General features: G+C 36.5%; 1 long non-coding RNA gene across 2 annotated transcripts in view; it reads left to right on the top strand.

Annotated features, from left to right (window-relative positions):
• Positions 1 to 22,486, top strand: part of LOC129408158 (uncharacterized) — a 60,155-nt gene that overhangs the window by 20,565 nt on the left and 17,104 nt on the right. Inside the window, exon 4 of one of the 2 annotated variants that reach the window (XR_008631848.1) lies at positions 18,491 to 18,638. The exons of the other annotated variant lie outside the window; for it this stretch is intronic. This is a non-coding gene — a long non-coding RNA (uncharacterized LOC129408158). Of the gene's footprint in view, positions 1 to 18,490; positions 18,639 to 22,486 lie in introns of those variants that run through there. 2 annotated transcript variants of the gene reach the window in all.

Raw genomic sequence — 22,486 nt, 5'->3', positions numbered from 1 at the left:
TTTCTCCTTCTCTATTATTATTTTTCCTTGCAAACAATTGTGATTTTGAGTCCCCAAATCGGTTATGGGGTTGACCATAGAAAAAAGAAATTGGTAAGACATGCATCGTGACAATGCCCAAAGTGACCGGACTCAACAGCGCCCCCTAGAAGTGGACCCCTATGGGAGTGAAGACAAGCAAAATTTGAAGTAGGAAAACAAAATTCGGAACAGTGATAGAGAACAATCAGACAAGCCAAAAGTTGAAATGGCACATACCCCTATGCTGGCCATATTGGATCAATAATTTGCCACCATTTTGACTGTGTTTGTAAAATGCTACTACTCCCTGGTTTTTGGCCCAAATGAGCTCACATTTGGCATGTCACATCTAGAGACTTACTGTAGGTGCACAAAAATTATTAGTTTTTCTTTGGGATATTCCTTACAGTTTGCCCATAGCACGCCAGCAAAAAACACCTTCATTTCCTGTTTCTTTGATGACTTCTCACGGTCTCAGGCGTTGGCCTTTGACAGCTCAAATTCAAATCACAAATGCATGACCCTGGCCTCAGTGTAATGGACTATAATGTAATGGACTACGCAAACACACAAAAATCTCACTCGCACATGCTTAGTCTGACTAATGTGTGATCTCAGTCTGAATAGAAACTACTATAAAGCATAATGAAAAGTGTACACTATAGTGGCCCCTACTATAGAAATGAAATGTCAACATTATCAGATTTGTACCATATTTGGTGATTAAATTCTGTGCATAACAAGCAAAAAGCATGCAAAAAATATATTATGGACATGGGGCATTTTTCACCGTTGGCCAGGAGACGCGCAAAGACTCCCCCCAAAAATATATTTTAAAAAAATCTTACGCACATGCTTAGTCCGATATTGCTGAAATTTGAATCACTAATGCGTGAGCTCGGCCTGAATATAATACACTATAAAGCGTTTGACAAATGTATACTGTAGCGCACTATACCATAGACATGAAACGTCAGCATTATCAGATCTGCACCAAATTTGGGCATTAAATTCTATGAATGACTACGAGCAAAAAAAGTATTATGGTCATGAGGCATTTTTCATAATTTATCAGCAGAAATGTTCAAAGTTTAAAATAAAAAAAATAAATACAACATTTACAGAACAGTACACAGGTGCACTGTGTAATTTTTCTGATGGAGGATCTGTGTGCCTGGGCAGCTGTCGGGCAGGGACAATTTTTAGCCATAGCCATATTTGTTTTGGTACAGACTGAGCATGCGTGTCTCTGATTAGCTAATCCACCTGTCAATTACACCCATCTGAAAAATTAAACCACAAAATATTAACCCACATTTACTATGATTGCTTGTGTGTAGAGTGATTTTCAAATTAGGTTAAAGCTACCATCTGCAAGTTTATTTGGCTTTTGTAGATGGCAAATAAGAAACCTGGCTCACAGTCCCCTCACCTGGCCTTTGTTTAGGTTCACCTGTGCTCTCTGTGATCTCTTCTCTGGCTACACACATTAGTGGTGTTTGTGTGAGAATACAACATGGCTGGTACGGTCAGTCTAATTAATCCAAATTGTAGCTTTAAAGTTTTCCAACACAATGAATTTATCCAGGCTTTGGAATAGCAGAAAGACTACAGCTGGCTTATGAATGATTTTTATTTTGTTTTAATCACTTCTCTCTGCACATACATACTACATCAATATATTTACCTTTAAATGGACCCATCATTTGTGTACGTGTATTGATTTAAGGCAACAGTAAAATCAGATATCTAAGTTTGAGAGACGACTTAAGCTTGTTCTCATCAGTTCACATGCACGTACCAAGGCGCTCGCTAATCTCCCCCCACCATGAGCCCACACGTTTTACCACTAATGATCCAGAAGTAGAATCTATTCCATTACAGAACAGTGGAAATTGGCTTTGACAGAAATCTACCAAAATATATCTACTCATTGATGCTAAGAAAAAACACAATAAAAGAAGATGAGTTTGGGAAAAGAAAATACTGTCGTCCTAAATTAATATTTGTAAAAATACTCAGGGACCTTCAGAGGCATGTATGAAGAATTAATGAGGTTGTTATTGGGCAGAGCTGTAAAAAGTCCAGTGCAATTTATCATAAAGAGACCAACATGTGTATAATATTTTGTAATAAATCAAAACTTGTCCTTGTAAATGTGATAAAATTATTCTAATGCATTCTTTTTAATATCCTCACCACTCTGGACACTTGTTCAAATAGCCAGTGATGGAAGAAGTACTCAATTTTGTTGTGTAAGTAAAAGTGCTGGAACAAAAAAAAAAGCACAACATGAAAAAATCCACTTAAGTAAAAGTATTAAAGTATCTGTTTAAAAATACTTAAAGAGTAAAAAGTAGTATTTCGTGCACATTTTGAGATCTAATAAACCTTCAAATGCATATAAATCTGTTTATCGTTTGTTAATTTGTTTTTCAAAATAAAACCAAAAATAAGAAAACAAAAACAAAAAACAAACAAAAAAAAAAAAAAACATTTTCTTCATTATTTGTCTCCAAAACCAAAATGAAAAAAACAGATAACGATTTGTTTTTTCAGTTTTCTATTTTGTGTTTAAATGAATAAAAGAAAAAAAACTAATAATGGCTGTTTCCTATTTCCGACACTCCTGGTTCAGTCCTAGATTAGTCCTGGTTCAGTTCTGGTTTAGTCCTGGTTTAGAACTGAGACCGGGACCAGACCAAGATCAGGAGTGAGACCAGGACTGAGACCGGGACCAGGATCAGAACCGAGACCGCGACCAGACCGCGACCAGAATGGGACTGAGACCAGGACTGAGACCGCGGCCAGACCAGCACCAGACCAGGACTGAGACCAGGACTGCAACTGTTTTAGACCTGGTTTAGACCTGGTTTAGTCCTGGTTCAGTCTGTATGTGGAGCAAAAGTCCGGCATTGCAATTTAAGTCATGGAAACAGGAAGCGGACGCTATCCATTCTTCCCATTGTTAATTTAAACACAAAATTGAAAACTGAAAAAATGAATTGTTATCTGTTTTTTAAAATTTTGGTTTTGGAGACAAATAATGAAGAAAATAGCTGTTTTTTCCTTTTCTTATTTTTGGTTTTATTTTGAAAAACGAATGAATGAATGATACACAGATTCATATAGTGTAGTGCAGTTTGATCTAGATTTGTGCTGAATTTAGTTCAATGGAATCAATGTTTTTTGTTTGTTTGTTTTTTCATACTATGAACATGTTAAAATAAACCCCTCAGGCTTTTCACCAGGTCTCAAACTATGATAGTAATTTTACTTGTCAGCCCAGTTAAAAATGTAGTGGAGTGGAAAGTACAGATACCTGCTCCAAAATTTAGCAAAAAAAAAAAAAAAAGTAAGTCAAAGTAAAAAGTAGCTACTGTAAAATAAAATGTACTTAAAGGTGCACTGTGTAACTTTTCTGGTGGAGGGTCAAATGCTTTTCTCCATGGAAATGTAATTGCTTTATCTGTAATGCTCCACAGTATGGTATTTAACCTTTCTATCTTCATGGAAACCAAACCAGACTGAGTTACAGCTCAGATCTGTGGAGAGGCAACCCCACTGCCTGTTTTCTAGATATTTTTTGAGTTATAGAACCACCTGTAATTGGATAAATGGAAGGTAGAGCTGTTTAACATATCCATAATAACATATCCATTGACACAAGAAGGTGACGGACGCTCAAGTTACACAATGCACCTTTAAGTAAAGTACAGATACATCTAATTTGGACTTTACTACTATTACTCCATTACATCTCACCAATGGAAAGTAGCATATTATGGAAAAAGAAAGTACTTCCCCATCCCTTTTACTTCCTGCACGCTAGACTTCACATATGTTTTGATGCTGATACTTTACTCTTGACATCTTGTCTCATAAACGCTGGATTTCTTGGAGCTATGTAGAATCCTTCGCGACACCACCCCATGCTGTTCTTATTTGGCTGTTTTCCTCCAAGTGTTTTGAAGTTGGTTATCTTCAGAGCGGCGTTTGCTGTTATTCCGCGCTGCAAATTAATCCATATATTAGCTATGTAGCAGACGTCATGTTTTTACTTGAGGACACATCATGGGGGCACAGTTTTAATCTATGATAGTGGTGAAGGATTATGTAGTATTTTCCCAGCACACTCAAGCTTTAGATCTAACAGCTCCTATATGTATTTCTACCTATTTGCATGTCTAGATTTCACCTTTGTATACCACATAACTTGCAGGTTAATACATTGGCCATAGGGTCCTGTTATATGTGTCTGCGCTGGGTGTAAGCAGGTGTATATGTTTGAATGTAGGCGTGTGGCTGCTTGCGATCAAAGGTAGTTGCGCAAAGGGGATAGAAATGATAATCCGTTTGAAACAAAACTCTCTAATCATTTATGCATGGATTGATACTTCGCCCGAGCAGCTCCACCAGGGACGGAGGGCGAGTCAAAGGGAGCGGAAAAACAGAAGAAAGACATGGAGAGTGGGAAGCAGGCGGGTGAGAAAGTATTGGAAAAATAATCATATTTATAAAACAAATACATATTCAAATAACACAGCATTCATAATGGATGAATCAGCATAGATATCATGCTTCTCTGTCATCAACCTTTCCGCGAAGTTTGATGAAAAACAGTTTGTGCATCTAGTTTAAAAAGTGGAGTGAAGAGGAAAAGAATGCATTTTTAAGCAGTTCTTTGAAAAAAAAAAAAAAAAAAAAAAAAAACTATTAAGAACAGTACTAAATTTAAACTCTATTTGGACTATGCTATTTTAAAGGTCCAGATGTTATAATAATGTTGTTTCCTGCTCAAAAACATACCCAGACTTGTGTCCTGTTTCATTCACACATGTTTGAGTAATCCTAGTTTATTAGTTTAAAAGCTCAAAATGCTCTGTTACACCCTGTGATGTCATGAAGCAGTAGTTTACAATTTTACCGTTTGTTCATTAGCGATTGGAAAATACAGAGCTGAAATTATTCAAATGATCCTAATGAAGGAATATGGGGCTTTAAAACATGGTGGAGCACTTCCTGTATTACGACATGACATCACAAGGTGGTGTTTTTTGTATGAGTGAAGAGCACAGTGTAAATATACAGAGTTTGTGTGAATTAAACAAAACACAACCTCACAACTGTAGTTTCTGATGAGGAAACTACACTATAACAGTTCAGAAAATAGAGTAAGATAGGCCCTTTAAATTCAAACTGACTAGGAGGGGTGCATAGGTGATACTTTTATTTAATCATATTTTTATTGTAATATTAGTGGAGGAGATTCCAACTACTTTGGGCAGTACTGACACAGACATTAATTCAGTAGTTAAAAATTCAAATCCATTTAAATTCAGAGTCTATAGATCACTTTGTGGGCATGCTGACTCTTAAGAATTGTATAGTTTTCTTTCTGCCAGTGTTGTTCATTATTTTACCCAAGAACTTTTTTCTCCATTGCCCATTGTTAATATATTTTAGGCTAAGAAAAATGTATTTATTTACTCAACAGAAGCAAATGAAAACAAATGAATCAAAACCTCTATAATCATAAAACATATATCTAATGATCTATAGTTGGGTCTTTACTTGTTCAGTTAGCAGAACAAGGCTTTGTTTGACATTGCACTAAAATTCTCATTACCCATTAAGATCTGAATGCAGGCTTTTACCAATCTTTTGAAAGTGTCCAATTAGTGAAAATTCTGAAAATTGCTCAAAAAGCCCCGTTCTAAATAAAAATTCACTTCAGATGTATTAATGAATGAATAGCCCTTGTCCTGCTGCTGATCTCCTAGCAACAGGATTTCGATCTTTATTCCCGCTACGAATACTTTCCATATTGTGTGATAGTGAAGTACTCCTCTAAAGAGATTGAAAGAGATTTTTATAGGCTATTTTATGCCAGAACATTATTTAATTGTACTGTTAACATGGGATTTAACATTTATTAGCATCCTCATGAAGAAATATATTGTTACAACTCCTGTGCCTCTAAGATAGCTCCACAAATTTGACTGTCTCTTCTTAAAGATCCTATACTACACATTGTTATAATATTGTTTAAAAACACAGTGGAGCACCTATATTACCACATGACATCACAAGGTAGAACTGAGTTTTTCTGTATGAGAGAAGAACACAACTTAAATGCAAGGTTTTCGTGTTAAACGTGTGACTGAAACAAAACACAACTCCAGTTATGTTTTTGATGAGAAAACAACATTATGACAAACATCAGAAAATAGAGTAATACGGTCCCTTTAACAATGAAAAGATGAAAATGATGCATACTTCATTCCCTTGTGTTTAACATCAGACAGTACCATGGCACAAAATATAAATCATATTACTACTATTATAGACTTTCTTGTCAGCTTCACTCCAGAACTACTACTCTTTGCTCAATATATTTCTTACTTAGGGCTTGATCTTAAATGGAACCACACAGAGAAAGCACAGTTCAATGCATTCGCCCATGTTCCTGTGAAAAATGTGCTCGATTGGCAATGGTTCAAGTCTTAAAACATCTTTGAATGAAATAAAATGATCTGTACAGACCTCTTGTAGCTTGAGTTTTTGGCCCTGTCTTGCAATAGAACAGAATACATTTTGATCTATGCTTCTAACTAACCAGTTCTGAAAGGGCCCGTATTACAATGTTTTCTGATCTATGTTATAATGCTGTTTCCTCATCAAACCATACCTGGAGTTGTGTTTTGCTTCATTCACGCATGTTTAACACACAAATCCTGCATATTTAGGCTTTGAGAGTTCTTCTCTCAAACAGAAAACACTCTGTTCCACCTTGTGATGTCATGTGTTTCATCTGTTTCATCATCTGTGTGTTTAAACTCTACACTCTGTCACTGGAATCATTTGGATCATTTCAGGAATTGTCTTTCTCTATTGAATATAAGGTAAAAGGGAGCTGTTAACTTGAAAACTACTGCTTCGTGACATCACAAGGTAGAACAATTTAGAACAGAGCATTTTGAGATACGGAAATTCAAATTCAGATAAAGGATTACTGAAACTGAAATGTTTGAATTAAACAAAACACAACTTCAAGTATGTTTTTGACCAGGTAACATTTTTATCCTATGATCATTTAAGGAACAAAAATATTGTATTTTTTTCTGCAATTAGAAAAACGAAGTCCTTCCAATTCCAGTGCTCTAACACTGTACACTTTGCAGGCGATATCTAATAATACACTGTGTACTTGGATTCTAATTGCCTTTTTTGCTGTGTCTGATCTTATATCTTGGATTTCTGCAGTTATGCACACCTGAAATAGCCTTAAATAGAAGTGTAGGCAAAAATATTACAGCATTTCATAACCAAGCCACCACCAGCAGAGAAAGAAGCTGTCCTGCTGTTTGAAATCTATTTGCTGCTATGTTCACTTCAGGTGTGGAACTGTGTTAGCAATGTCTCCACGCTTCTGGGTAAGGGCTTGTTAAGACCTTATATGTACTGTGCTAAGACTCGTTTAGATTAGCTTGTGAAGATGTTGAAAGTTGGAAAAAAGTTTTGCTGAAACATGCTGACTCCAGAGCAGATATGCCCACACTGTCACAGCTGTCTGGCCCTGTTTGATTCACATACTTCTTGTTAATTTTGTAATGAAGGGTCTGATTACGTAAATTCACAGAAAGAGGAGTGGGAAGAGTGGGAAAGTGGGCGTGGCTGGGGCTAAGCCAGTCTGATATGGCATGTGATATTGATATATGACAGATGACAGTGTTTTGAAGTGAAGTGAAGAAACAGTGATGGGAAGAATACTTTGAAAATAGTTAGAATCCTGAATATCTGCAGTAAAATGTATTTTGTAACGTTTGTTACATGGGACAATTACAACTGTATTCTGAATAACTGGGGTACTTTTACATTGTGTTTTATTATACAATAGTGTAAAGAACATGACCAATAATCACAAACAACTTTATTTTTGTTGATTTGCATTAATTAATGTCTAATTAGAGACAAAAAAATCACATACATGTACTGCAAGAGCTGTGTTTTGTTTTTTTTTCTCACTAATATTGTGCAGTTCAAAGCTAAATTGCATGATGAAGTACTGTCATGTATTCCCTTCAATTTAGGAAAGTAAGTATATTCTGAATACCACCAAATGAAAGAGTAACTGTGCTGAAATACAAAATTAGTATTCTGAGATTCTGGGTACATGTATTGAGTTACTTCCCAACACTGTTTGTACATGAGGTCATAACTCTATATTTGTACTAGTGCCTCATCTCAGAAATGAACACAAAAATGTGAAATATTGCAGAGAAGAAGGATCCTCATTTGCATGCATTTCAACTGCATTTTACCTCATTTGAATAATTTGAATTTGTAACTCAAATAATCAGATAATAATTACAGTTGGAGTCCACATGTAACCACAGCCACCTTTTCTTCTATGATGTCTTTCTCAGTCACATTTATTTCCATTCCAGGATGTCATTTTATTTCCTAATCAGTGAGACATATTACTAATTCATGTATTTGCAGGCTAATAGTGTTGTAACGGGTAAGTTTGTCTAATAACAGGCTTCACATGTCTGTAGTAGCTCCTGTTTTTATTGGGAGCATGTACAAGCATTTCAAGTTTCTGTGTCACAGTTTTACATATTTCCGACAGGCCAGTGCCCGAGCAGACAGACAAATGGTGAATTAAACAGGGGCTCCTTAGCTGAGGTAATTATAGTCAAGGCAGTGAAAATGTGTATTGAAGTGGAATGGATCTTGGAGGCGAGACATTAGTATTTTTGCCCTACTTTCCTTCCAGCTTGTTAAAAGCAATTGCCTGGACGATCTGTCAGGCTGCCTCTGGTTAACGACTCCCCTAGTTAGACCCAGAGTAACATTTCTACAAACAGCATTAGCCAAAGAAGTTCCAAGTGAAGAAATGTGAATGATCAAAATATAGGCTACAACACAGGCATTGTACTAATCTTCCAATAATATTATATCTGCGTAATCTCTCAGTTGTCCAGATAAATTTAACTGTCAAGTTTTTTAGTTAAGTGTGTTTAATGTTTTTAATGTCATTTGTATGTAGATGTAATATATATATATATATATATATATATATTATATATATATATATATATATATATATATATATATCTTTTCCCATTAACTTATGTAACAATCACATTTATTATGTATAATTTATTTATTTGTTTGTTTATTTAAGAACTTAATTAACATTATTATTTATTTTATCACCTTCATTCATTTTGCCAAATACTGCAACTACAAGAAATAAAACAATGGAAACTGGTTGTAAAACTGTATACAAGTGTTTGCATTACAAAGTGAATACAGATATTTATGTATGTACATTATTATTTGTTCCTAAAAATTATATTCAAACATTATCACCTTCTATCATCCATTTTTTTCCCCCAGTACTTCAAGTGCAACGAATAAAATGGCAGTAACTGGATGTAAAACTTCCTATACAAGTGTTTGCATTACAAAGTGAATGCGACAGGTGCTAGCTATGCCGTGCTGTCCTAATCCAAATACCATAAGGAAAATTCAAACAAATCTTCCTTGCTTTTTCACAGCGCTGACAAAGCCATTTCCATCAGACTTTCTCTCTCTCTGTCTCTGTCTTTTTCGTTTAAAAAAGAAATTCCTCCTCGTTCACATCACCAGCCCAACCAAAGCCTCTTACACAGGCCTTTTAGCCGTCAACTGCTCTGACAGGATCACATTTAACTCCACACTTGATTTTCTCAGCCCTCTGAGGAAAGGTACAAAACCACTGAGAGGGATTTGCTTTGCCACCTCTTTGTCTCTGAAGAAAACCAGACAAGATACAGCATAGTTAAAGGCACCTGAAGATGGGCTGGGAGCAGTGACTCAAGCTGGTTTAAAGGGAGAGAGAATAGGAGGGAGTGAGGAGGGAGAGAGGGAGCGAAAGAGAGAGAGCTAGGAGAACTTGTGGTGATGTCCTGCAGCTTTACTGTGCTCTGAAGATGAGTGAAAATGCTGTACAAGAGAAGGCCGGCTGCGATCAAACAAATGACACTAGAAATTAATGGGAAAAATTACATCAGATGTACGCCTGCTATGAAAGTCTTGGAAACCGTGTAAGCGAGCAGATTTTACAAAAATGAATCAATGAAACCGGTACTTATGTCAGTAGAAGGTTGTATGTTGTTTGGGGTATTTAGGATCATATAAAATATCACGTACATGCACAAAATGTTTGAATCATTTACTGGCCACACCTCCTTGTCAAAGCCTAATCTCGTCAGATCTCTGAAGCTGAGCAGTACAAGTACTAAACTGGGTCTGCTTAGTACTTGGATGGGAGACCACTGGGAATATCACATGGGGCACCAGTGACAAACGACATTGTGTACTTTGGCAAGACACTTCACCCACATTTCCTAGTATGAAATGATTGGCAGCTTTGCTTCTGTCTCTCAATAGTAGCTCTCTACAATAATAGTTTACCACCATACTCTGGGTATGGAGTGAATGACTAAAGAACAGAGCGTCTGGAAAAGTGCTATATAAGACTAACGCATTATTAATAAAACTAATAAATTAATAAAATCTATGGCAATGTGTTGGAGTCACTGAAAAACTGTGAAAAAAATTACTTGATATAATAATAATACTTGATATGCTATCTCAGAATGTATTGTTTTTGATGGAAAAATCTACAACAAACAAAACAAGTTTTTCATCCAGATTTAGATAGAGACATGATTTGAATTGAATGGAAATTGATTGTGATGCCATCGTGGAGAAGAAGAGAAGGTTCTTGGGAGATTTTCATACAAAATAGAGGTCAAGTCTCGTCTACTGAGAAATGTAAACAGTCTGTTACATAATAACTAGTGCTTCTTACAGGGGAAGTGTTTACCATTTCTGGGGTATATTTTTTAGTTAATATGGAACACACTAGAACATTAAAGGCAGAGCAAAAACATCCAAGACAAACCAGCAGGTGGTGGATCTGACTAATCAGATCTTTACACCTTTTTTGCCTATAATATGTGGCAAGTGTTACACAATATATTAGGTATATTACATCTTCAAATAAATAATTATGTTTTTTCACAGTGTTTTTGCTTCTGCCATAACTTATCTTACTTAAAACTACAATTTACGTTCTCAAACCCTGCTCGCTATTGGTATTGCTTACTGTATATTCAATAATGTATGAGGGAATCGGAGAGGGAGATTTACACCCCTGACTTGAGTGCTATTTACCCTCGCTGTTTCTTGTTGTTGCGTGGCTGTAAACACATGATGTATTGAGGTTCAGATGAGAAAACATCCCCTTACCCGGATATAAAACAAGGTCACTATAATAAGAGCTCTTAAGATGGGGGGCCTCTGGATCTGCCGTGATCCTAACTGATTATTGAGCGTCTTTGATGAGAACTGCCGGAGAGGAGCTGGGGTCGAGTGCGTCGGGGATAAAAAATGAAGATGGAAAAAAAGCAGGGAATAACTGTGTGATATTAAGGTCTCTCTTCTGGCCCACTGATGAAAGACTAATCATGATAAATGCCTCTTAAATCCAGTCATTTTTGGGCCCTTAGACACGAGGGTTCATTCTGACAACCCACATATTTCTTCATATTTTTTGTTCTTGTAGTTTTTTATTTGCTTCTAAAAAATAAACAAAAACTAATGAAAAATATGTAGGACTGAATGTTGACTCCAAATGTCTGGATATTTTTTGTTCAACAGAATTTGATGACTGCTTTTCAAATAACAAAGACTCAAGTTCACCACTGGCGATTTTAACCTAACCCTAGTTGTGACTGAAAAAAATCTTTGGAATTTATCTTTAAGGGACATTTTATATTTCAAATCAACAATCGATTCAATCTTTTTGTCTATTTTGTAACATAGTACCTGTACCTGTACTAGCCTGCATTTGAGGCTTAACGGTGCACTGTGTAACTTTCTGCCGTAGAGTCCTCCACCTTCTTGTCTTCATGGAGAAGTTATTGCCTTGTTGCCTTGAGATGTTTCACAGTATGGCATTAAATCTTTCTATCAGCACAGAGACCAAATCAGGCCAAGTTACAGGTCTGATCTGTGGAGCGGCATCCCTGCTCACAGTCAGATTGCCTGTATTTCTAAGTATTTTTGAGCAATAAAACCTCCTGTTGTTGAATAAATATGAGATAGTTCTGTTTAATGTCATACTGTGGAACATTCGAAGCAGAGCAATGACATCCATAGAAACAAAAAGACCCCCAGCCAAAAAGTTACATATAGTGCACTTTTAAGTTCTCAGAAATGTTTTGTTTTCACCTAGCTTTTATCCCCACTCATTGCTCTGTACCTTCATGCAATTATTCAAAAAAAAAAAAAGAAAAAGTCAGACTCCGGGTCATGCATATGGGATTCAAAAATGTCACATAGCATTTTTCAATAATAAAAACATGTCAGTTAAAATCTGGTGCTTTCTATGGTGAAGTCTCATTCTCCTCGTTTTGCAGCTTTGAAGAGGAAGTTAATGGTTGTGCTTATATTATTAAGCTGTTTACATCAATATTGCAGTTTACCATGAACAAAATGATGATCTGTGAGTGCTACAGTTTAATACAATATACCAGGAAAAAAGCCTAATACTGTATGTCTCCTTTAAATTGACTTTATTTCCTCCTTCTTTGTTCCATACATTTTATTTACGCTGCACCGCTGATCCCTTGGTGACTGTGTGTATGCACAAAGCAGGATTCACCATTGTAAATCCTTGTGATACATGCTGTGAGAGGCTGTTTTTGTCTTATAAAACATAGTACACATTTGAATATGAAAGCGGATGCAAATGTGAATTGTGTGGAGACCCTATTTTTATATGAAATGTCAGATTTTCAGAGTGCAGAGCTGTCAGCGTGCACAGGGCAGATGTTTGTCATGCATGTGTTTATGTGGTGCTGGGCTAACACTTGAACCATTGAACCGGGATTTATGTTGCAGTCCTGACATCACTCGAAGCAATCTCAGCTCTACATAAACAAAATGTTGTTTTCACTTAAAGGTCGTCAGAGATCAAGGAAGTACTCAGTGAAAAGTTTGCAATATTCAGAACAACACCACATTTATCTTATTACTACTATCAGAAAGAAAAGTTAAATATACAAAAAGAAAAATGTAACACTTTACCAAACTACTTGCTTTACTTATTGTTTACTAGTTAATATCAATATTACAATTATTAATATTACAGCAACTAATACTGTCAAGTATTACACTGGCAGATCCTCATACTTGCAGCTGATGTCGACAACATTCCACCAGATGATTCATCAATCAGTTTCACTTTGTGGAAACCATATGACCTTGCAGCATTAGGATTTGTTTGCTCAATAGTAGGTGGGTACTTTTTTTATTTAACAAATTCCTGGGATAACTGGTATATTATGCTTTTCCCAAATCCCATAGGAAGAAGGGCAATAATGTCTGTCCCCTTGATAAAAGTCACCAAACATTCTCTTTGTTCCGCTTTAAATCCTCAATCTCGGGAATTGTTGCCAACACAGAATGTATGGATCTTTGCTGATTGGCTGGTGCCTGGACTCACTCTTCCGGGGTTCTTGCGAATTGCCTAGTGCATTTTGATTCCTGAACTAGTCACTGGAGAGAAATTAAATTGAATGAAGGCACTAGTTGGCGCCAACCTGGCTCCAAATCGACACCATGCAAAAAAACAAAAATGTACTCAAAAATATGGCAAAACTTTTAACCCCTGGTAATGATAATAATACTTCTACTAGCACTACTAGTACCGCTACTATAATTCTTCCTGATTTTTGCATAAACAAAATGCATTTCTTGGCGCATCCTCTTTGAATCATAAATCTGAGTTACTGATGCGTGGTGAGGCCGCTGAGCGCTCCTCTTTAGCACTCAGCCAAACACATAGCGAAGATGCATGCACCCTTACAGGACCATTTACGCAGGCTAGCCCACGCACCACTGACTTTTTATTCCTCCAATTCAACACAGAGAGCAATTTGGAGTGACTGGCCCATCTCGTCTTGTCTCCCTGTACTTAATGACTTCTGCCTAATGTCTCCATAAGCCCTGTTGAGTGAATGCCAGGTAACTCTCTCTCTTGGTGCTGTCTGTAGTAATTATCACAACCCTGGGGACAATGCACTGCCAATACAGTGTTGGTAGGGCATGAGCTTGGGGGCTATATATGCAAGCATCTGTTATTATTCAAATGCAAGCAGGCTCTTTGTCTTAGATTTTGTGCATGAGAACCAATTTGCAAGATAAAAACAAATAGCCACAGGACAGATTCAGAGCTTGGCCAAAAATGTTCTACTTGATCACATAAAACAGTGGAGCAGGGGGTTAGCTATGTCTTATTTTCCATCTTAAAACATATTAAGTGGATTAAGTGGATCTGTAATAATAATAATCTTGCATTTTATTTGCATATGCTTTTATACTTGCACTGGAGATGATTGACAGTGAAATGGCAACCGAACTGTGCCAATGGCCTTTTAGGACTACCACATAAGCTTCACAAGATTCACTAACCCATTTTCCTTCTAGTACAAGGACAACCTGTGTTTGTAAACTTATACCTGATTTTTTGTATACATATTGCAATAATTTGATCACCTATAGTTCTTCTTGTTGGCAAGTCTTAGTTACATTTTGTGAGCACTGGGAAGCTGGATATTGAATTCAGTTATCATCCCGTTATTATTTCAACAATCATAAATCTTATGATAAATGACCCATTCCCAAACCCAGAGCCTTGTCAATGCAGTTTTAATACAGAGACATTATTGTGACTGATGGCAGAGACGGAGCATCGGTGACCTGATTTCGGGTGCTGGTGGGCTGTTGCACCACCAGACAAAATATTTCAAAGTAGGTTCAACCCAATGAGAACTTTGGTGCGAATAACGAATACATGAACTAATAAAACTGACAGCTTCTTTTGGTAAGCTTATTCTAGTTTTCAAAGTAAAGGCACAGAAATAGGCCATATGCATTGTAAAGTATATTTTACAGAAATAATATGATTGTATGCAAAAGGTACTTAAACTTTCATTGTTTGCTTCCATTGAGATGTTATTGTTTTTGGCATTAACCTTCTCTACCTTGCTTGTTTTAATTACTTTAAAAACCTTGGTCACATCTCCACAGATTTGACCTGTAACATGATTTGATTTTGATTTATTTGGATCCCCATTAGCTGATGTCAGTGACACCAGCTACTCTTCCTGGAGTCTACATATAACACAGAACAACAACAAATAAGACACTTACAAACAAAACACTTACACAAAAAATTTTAATCATAAAAAAAATCATTTCTGAATACAGTACATTACTGATTACTTGTGAAGGGCTATAAAATAGTTCTTTACTTCTTTTTTAAACTTTGATTTGTTATTAGCTGCAATTATCTGAAGAGGAAGCGAGTTCCCCTCAACCATGGCTCTGTACATCACTGTACATCAGTCCAATTTTGTTCTAGTTTGTGGGACAGTGAAGAGACCTCTGGTAGCATGTCTGGTACGGTAGGCATGTGTGCCAGAGCTGAACATTAGTTGACTGTGCAAGCTCTGAAGCTTTGACACCATTATATTCCTCTTAAAAACAAGTAGTGAGACCTTCAGCCTCTCCTCAGCATTTAACCAATGAAGACTGGCATGCGCATTGTTCATATTTGATCTTAATGTACCCCCTAGGGCAAGGCGAGCAGCTTTGTTCTGAGCAAGTTTTCCAAGCTCCTTTTTAGTTGCACTTGACCATATCATTGAGCAGTAATCCGAGTGTGATAACACTTGGATTGGAAGTCTGCAGGATCTGTTTCATTAAAGGTGGTGTTAAGAATGTGGAACATCTCTTAATAACAGATAAGTTCCTTCACATTTTTCCAACAAGAGAGTCAACATGCCTGGTCCAGGATAGTTTACTCTCTAGTGTAACACCAAGAAGCTTGGTTTCCTGCACTTGATCAATACCTGCATTGTCCAGCTTCAGGGTTAGTTGAGGTTTCATTTTCAAGAATTAAAATTTTCATCATGGACCGGTTGTGTCTTTTGCTTGAAGTTAATTTTAATGTCATATGATGGAACATTACAGGATCATCGATAACATTCAATGGAGACAAACAGGTGGCAGACTCTCCAAGAAGAAAGTTATACATTGCACCTTTAATATGTATGCATTCATTTGCATCAATAATACTTTCTTGCATTAAAAACAGGGTGTCTGCTCTTGTATTTGCATGCGAAAAAGAAAGAGATAGAAACTTGCATTGAATGATGTTTATTCTTTACCCACCATTCACTTATCTATCTGGTCATTGATCCAGAAAAACAAGAAAGTGTGGCTTGTTCACACATGATTTAGCACTCATTTTCAAAAGGAGATTGTATTTTATCACAAGTTCAATTTTCAAAGGAGAGTGGTGTCAGCAGTTTGCCTGTCATCTGCAGCACTAGAGGACAGATCTAAACTTATATTTAACTCCTAGATATTTTTGCATTGAATCATCACGAGCGTGAACACATATATCTAATACAGGTGTCACAACAAACTGAAATAGTGCACTCATGAAGCGATTGCACTCTACATGATTAAAATACAAGCTACTAAGAATACAAAAGTACTCATTGTTTAACTATAGCAACAGTCACATACTTCTGCTACTACTTTTACTTCTCAGCTGCTACAACTGTGGTATAAACTACAAATTATTCTGCAAAGTTAGTCACATACAGACATTTGGAAGTTTATTATTATTAGTTATAGTTTATCACATTCAAGACCCATAATTGCCAGGAGAAAACTGACCATTGAAGGAGATAATATCTGTGTTCTAACCTACAGAAACCCCATAACAAAAGTGAGATTAAACTGGGACTAGACCCTGATTTAAAAAAGGAATAACCCGACTCAAACCTCACAAATAACACACCCATAGTCGCTAATAATGAAACAGCACGACTCTACAGCTTTGAGCTCTATTCAGTTTTTGCGCATATGTCCTGAGGTCATATGTCCATAATATCACACTCACAATTATAAATAATATACGACTGACAGTGTGTTCTCCTCACGCATTCAAGGCCTGCCTATGGAGCAGTGCGCATATGGAGTTGTCATAAAATAATAAAACTTAAGCTTGTGTCTGTGGGGATGCTCACGGCTCAAGCTGTGTACATATGAACAGGCCTGCCACTCTGCATCTGTCACACACTCCTCTGCTCCGGATGCCTGGAAGCTGGACTTCAACATAGAGTTTAGTTGGTTCATAAACTAGAAGTATGATTTTTAAATGATTCAGTGGCACTCATTTTTACATCACGTTGCCTTTTCACATTGTGTGTTTTCTCTGATCTTTTTTAGAATTTTTCTGTATTTCATTTTGGGATGGTACATATGTTCGATTCTCAGTTAATTGTGGATTCTTTTCCTGTGGCAAATTAGATGTAACTTAAATAGTCATGTGGATCAATTATCTTACCCAAGGACTCATCAAGCTGGAAGCAACCCACCAACCCCTTGATTACTCCGTAAAAATTTCTGTGAATGCAGAAACATTTGTAACTGAACTAGAGTAAAGTAAAATAAGCTTCAAGGTTTGTAAAGTAAAATAAGCGTCAAGGTTTGTGAAGTAAAGTAAGGGTCAAGGTTTGTAAAGTAAAATAAGCATCAAGGTTTGTAAAGTAAAATAAGTGTCACGGTTTGTAAAGTAAAATAAGCATCAAGGTTTGTAAAGTAAAATAAATGTCAAGGTTTGTAAAGTAAAATAAGTGTCAAGGTTTGTAAAGTAAAATAAGCATCAAGGTTTGTAAAGTAAAATAAGCGTCAAGGTTTGTAAAGTAAAATAAATGTCAAGGTTTGTAAAGTAAAATAAGGGTCAATGTTTGTAAAGTAAAATAAGCATCAAGGTTTGTAAAGTAAAATGAGCATCAAGGTTTGTAAAGTATTCAGATAATAGATCTATAAGAGCCCTTTACAGCTCATAAATGGGTTTATTTATGACAGTATATAGTACCAGCCTACATGGTAGAGCTTATACCAACCTTGGCCTAGATTCAAGTTTTTAAATTGAATATTGAGTCAGGATTAGCCTTACATAACAGGCCTGCTAGGTGTAGTATATAGTGCTGACAAAAGAGTTCTGCAATAAAATATGGATTTGGAGAATCTAGTCTAAAACATAAACATACTTTGTACGAGAAAGAAAAGTATAAATAAAACATCTTACAGTATATTACATCTGTTATATACATATAGCTTTTAGGTTGCGTGTTTTAATATGAAGAAACAACAGGCAACTTTTTTCTTTTTAATAAGTAATATTTTGGCCAGTACAGTATATAAAATGAGCTGGAGAGTGGATATGCATACTATACCCTACGACCAATCCCCCTGGCTATGAAGCTGGATATATTTTACTTGAGTACAGTCTGCTGACTCTGCCTACCTCTGATTTTCATTATAGAAAGAAATGATTTCGCCTGTGCCTGGAGAGTGATGGTGTACCAGAAGAGGGTTTGTGGCTACGGCTGGGACAGTGGTAGTCCAATCGCCACAGGGGAGAAAGACAGGAGCCCCTATTAAGCACAGTGCAAATCTGGGATAGAAGGTCCAACAGTCGCCCAGAGGCAAAGAACACCTCCTCTGAGTGATCCTCTGTGCTTCTGTCAGCAACAAGGTGAATGGGAGATTTTAGTTGTGATTGTGTAAGATATTGAGTAAATAGAATAGAATTGGAAAAACATGGACATAGGAGCATGCGGTTTGAACCTTAGGGCAAAAAGCTACATTTAACAGATGTTGTAAATCTTTTGAGACTAAACTGGCAGAAATGGCCACTCTAAGTCAAAGCAAGAAGAGTGATTACTGAAGCTATACAGGTCCACTGCAGTTTTTTATGTTTGATGATTTTAAAAGATATATTATCCTAAAGTGTGGCCTTCTTTTGCACTTGTTTGAAAGAGAATAAATAGTGGCAGTGACAGAGACGCTGGTAGATTCACGTGTGGAAAATGACATTTGAAAAGATAATAACTCAAGTGGCTGCATTAACATTGTGAGTGCTTTTGAAGTGGGAGGTGAGCAATACGTTATTATAGTACTTGAAGTGAAAGCACAGAAGGAGTAAAAGATGTAAATGCATGTAGGCTATATGGGGTGTAATGGGTAAAGGACAGTCACAGCTTTTCCTCACTGTGGTTAATGCATCTTCTAGATTATCAAACAGGCAGGCAGAACATTAAGAGCTTTTTTTTTTTGTTTGTTATTGTAGATCATAATACAATGAGAATTCTTGTGGTGTTATGCCTGTAGTTAGACATTTTAAGTACTTAGAGGAGACGTATTATGAAAAATTGGCTTTTGACTGGAGACCTTTTCAACATGTTATAATTGTTTTCCCATCTCATTTACCCATTTGAAATTGTGTTTGGAGGGTTTTCCGTTACCTTCACTGAACTCCCTTTTTTTCATGATCGGTGATACCTGTTAGATATGGCACCGCTGCATAGTCTTTTGGCACAAATGAAAATAAATCTGCTGGTTGCTGTGAGTGCTTGGTGTCCGTCAGCTCGGTCTGGCAGCACAGAACTTTATTATGATGACTTGTAGACTTGTTTCTAGTTCTGTTAAATTGATACTGTGACTTAACATGTCCAAAATATAAAATAAATCCACAGATGTTATAGATTACAACTATACAAAAGACAAAATCATAATATGTCTTCTTTAATATATATAAATAAAAATTGCCTTTTCTCATATCCTCTTAGAAAAAAATCAGGAAGAAGCAGAATAATTCAGGTAAAAGCAAATGGAACCAGTGAAATCTGGATTGGATCTAAACTAAAACTAATCTAGACTAAAAGTAATGACTAGAATTTGACCTCAAATAACTAGTCCTTGGTCTTGTATCTCCAGTGTAACCCTTATCTCAGTTATGCCAGTGCGATGTTCCCCCAAAATGCATCTTTGTTTTCATCTATTTCAGAAGAACTGTTAGATAGCCTCAGACCATAAGGTAAGACAGGCTTCTTTTTATTCTTCAATCCCTCTCTCTCTTTTAGAGTGATGTGTCTTGTCCAAAACACCAGCTGTTGTCTAAATTAAGCACAAACATGATAACGTCTGGATAAACTTTGCTGTAAACTTCCACAATACACTTCAAATTGTCATTCTCAGCAGTGACTCATAACTCTGCTAACAGCGCTAAACTAGGGCTGGGGCCAGGAAATAGACTCATATATATGCAAAAGGTACACATGTGGATAGCATGTAAATGAGAAGATAAACACTGATTGCTATTAGGAGGCCAATGGCGGTCAACATGGAGAGGGGCTAATCATAGTCTATATATTTCAAGTTATCTAGTGGGTTTAGAGACGCTTAGAATTCATTTACGTCTGGAGTGACTGCAAAAATAGCCTTTGAAGAAAATTGTACGTGAGGATATTAACATGTGCTATAGACTGGAGCATATGGCCTCAATAAAACCAACCCACACAACTTCTGTAGAGTCTGTAACTATGCAGGGGTCAAGACAGTTCTGCAAATTAAATTACACTGACAGGTATAAACTTCTGATTTAATTTATTTTCCTCAATTATGACTTTAAATAAGATAAAAATGCTGTTGATTTGTGACAGAACTTTGCACTTTGTCAGACAAAAAATTACAGGGATTAGTTGGATTGTCTTGTCTTGTGATGAAATTTTAGCAACAATATGTACTTTTTCTGATAATATGCGTTCCTTCATTGGAGGTTTTGCCAAATGCTTTTCTCCATGAAGATGTAATTGCTTTTTCTGGAATGTTTCACAATATTGTATTAAACCTTTCCATCTTCAGACCAAACCAGACCAAGTTACAGGTCATATCTGTGGAGAGGGGACAACGCTCACAGTCAGAATGTCTGTTTTTCTAGGTATGGTATTTTTGAGCTGTAACACCACCTGCAATGTCATACTGTAAAACAACAACAGGCAGAAAAATGACATAATCATAGAAACAAGCAGGTGAAGGGGCCGTCCTCCACCAGAAAAAAAAAACGCACCTTTAAACAAAAAATATATGTTAAGCTAAAAATGAAATTCTCCACTTACACTAATCTCTTGTGCATCGATTTCAATTGAACTTTAATATATTTTACTATTTACTGCTATTTTATGTTTATTTTATGATTTTATGTTTTATTTGCTTTTATTGGTTTTATTGTTTTAGGACTGGTATGACCAAATTTTAGCAATTTACCTTTTTGTGGTCTTTATTTTATGATCTCTGTGCAGCACTTTGGTAACTGCTTTGTTTGTAAAATGTGCTAAAGAAATAAAGTGGATTTGGATTTGAAACTTTCCCAGACTGACTATTAAAGTTGTATGTGTAGACTAGATCCACATGCTAATTCAGCACAAATAATACAGTAATGTTCGTGTTATCTTTGCCGTACACTGCAGTATTTATACACTATATTTGCACCATTCATAAAACTCTGCTTTACCATCGTACGCAGACGGAGGAATTCATCTTGAATAGGTCTCTGATTGCTGGAATAAAAGGGTGACAGAGCAGATGTGTGTGTGCGTGTGTGAGTGTGGCTCTGTGGGTGGAGACTGAGGCCTTGTGTGTCCCTGGTTTTAAAAGCAGGTACGGTTGCAGAACGCTGAGCGCAGTTAGCTTTTCTCTCGGTAATTGCTCCTCGCCGTAAATGCTAATTTGGTGTCATGACTGCTTGACTGAGTCCCAGATGGGATTTTAAAAGAACCCAGCCTCTGTCTAATTTCATTCTGTTTAACCCACCCATCCAAGGGCTCTTTGTGGCTGCATTCTCAGTGTATGTACTGCCTGTCTGCTGAGCTCTGACTTAAATGGCTGTGGAATTTTTTGTGATTTAACCGTTTGTAAAAGACCCCTCCACTACACAGAGTCCTCTTGAGACATGAATCTGAATGAAGTGCGTACAAATCAATGCATGTATGATTTAAATCATGTTGTACAGACAGTAAACATACAGGGCATAAATATTTATTCATGTACTAGGAGACATTCACATATCGCCTTGTAGCATAATTGCCCCAAGTCATTTTTCAAGGTTTTTGCAAAAATATAAAAACTCCTTATGTCAATAACATGACTAGGGTGGTTATAGTGCCCATATTATGCTTTTTTTTTTTTTTTTATATATATGTTATAATGTTGTTTCCTCATCACAAACATACTTGGAGCTGTGGTTTGTTTCATTCACACGTTTAACACACAAACCCTGCAGATTTAGGCTCTGTTGTCCTGTGGTAATACATGAAGTGCTCCATTGTGTTTTTAAACTGTTCAGGGAATGTGATATACTGTGAATATGTTCTGTACTGTCCATAGACTGTATATGTAAATGGACATAGCTAACCCACTAGTTGCACATTTCAAATAGGAAGTTGGTATTCGGGTGCTTCCGGCTTCCTGGCTCCCATTG

This window comes from Boleophthalmus pectinirostris, unplaced genomic scaffold, assembly GCF_026225935.1.
Source record: "Boleophthalmus pectinirostris isolate CB_2022bp ecotype Guang Dong unplaced genomic scaffold, ASM2622593v1 HiC_scaffold_15, whole genome shotgun sequence".
In the NCBI taxonomy this organism is placed as follows: domain Eukaryota; kingdom Metazoa; phylum Chordata; class Actinopteri; order Gobiiformes; family Gobiidae; genus Boleophthalmus; species Boleophthalmus pectinirostris.
The sequence above is the reverse complement of the archived record's forward strand: the minus strand, read 5'-3'. Positions and strand labels throughout refer to the sequence as shown.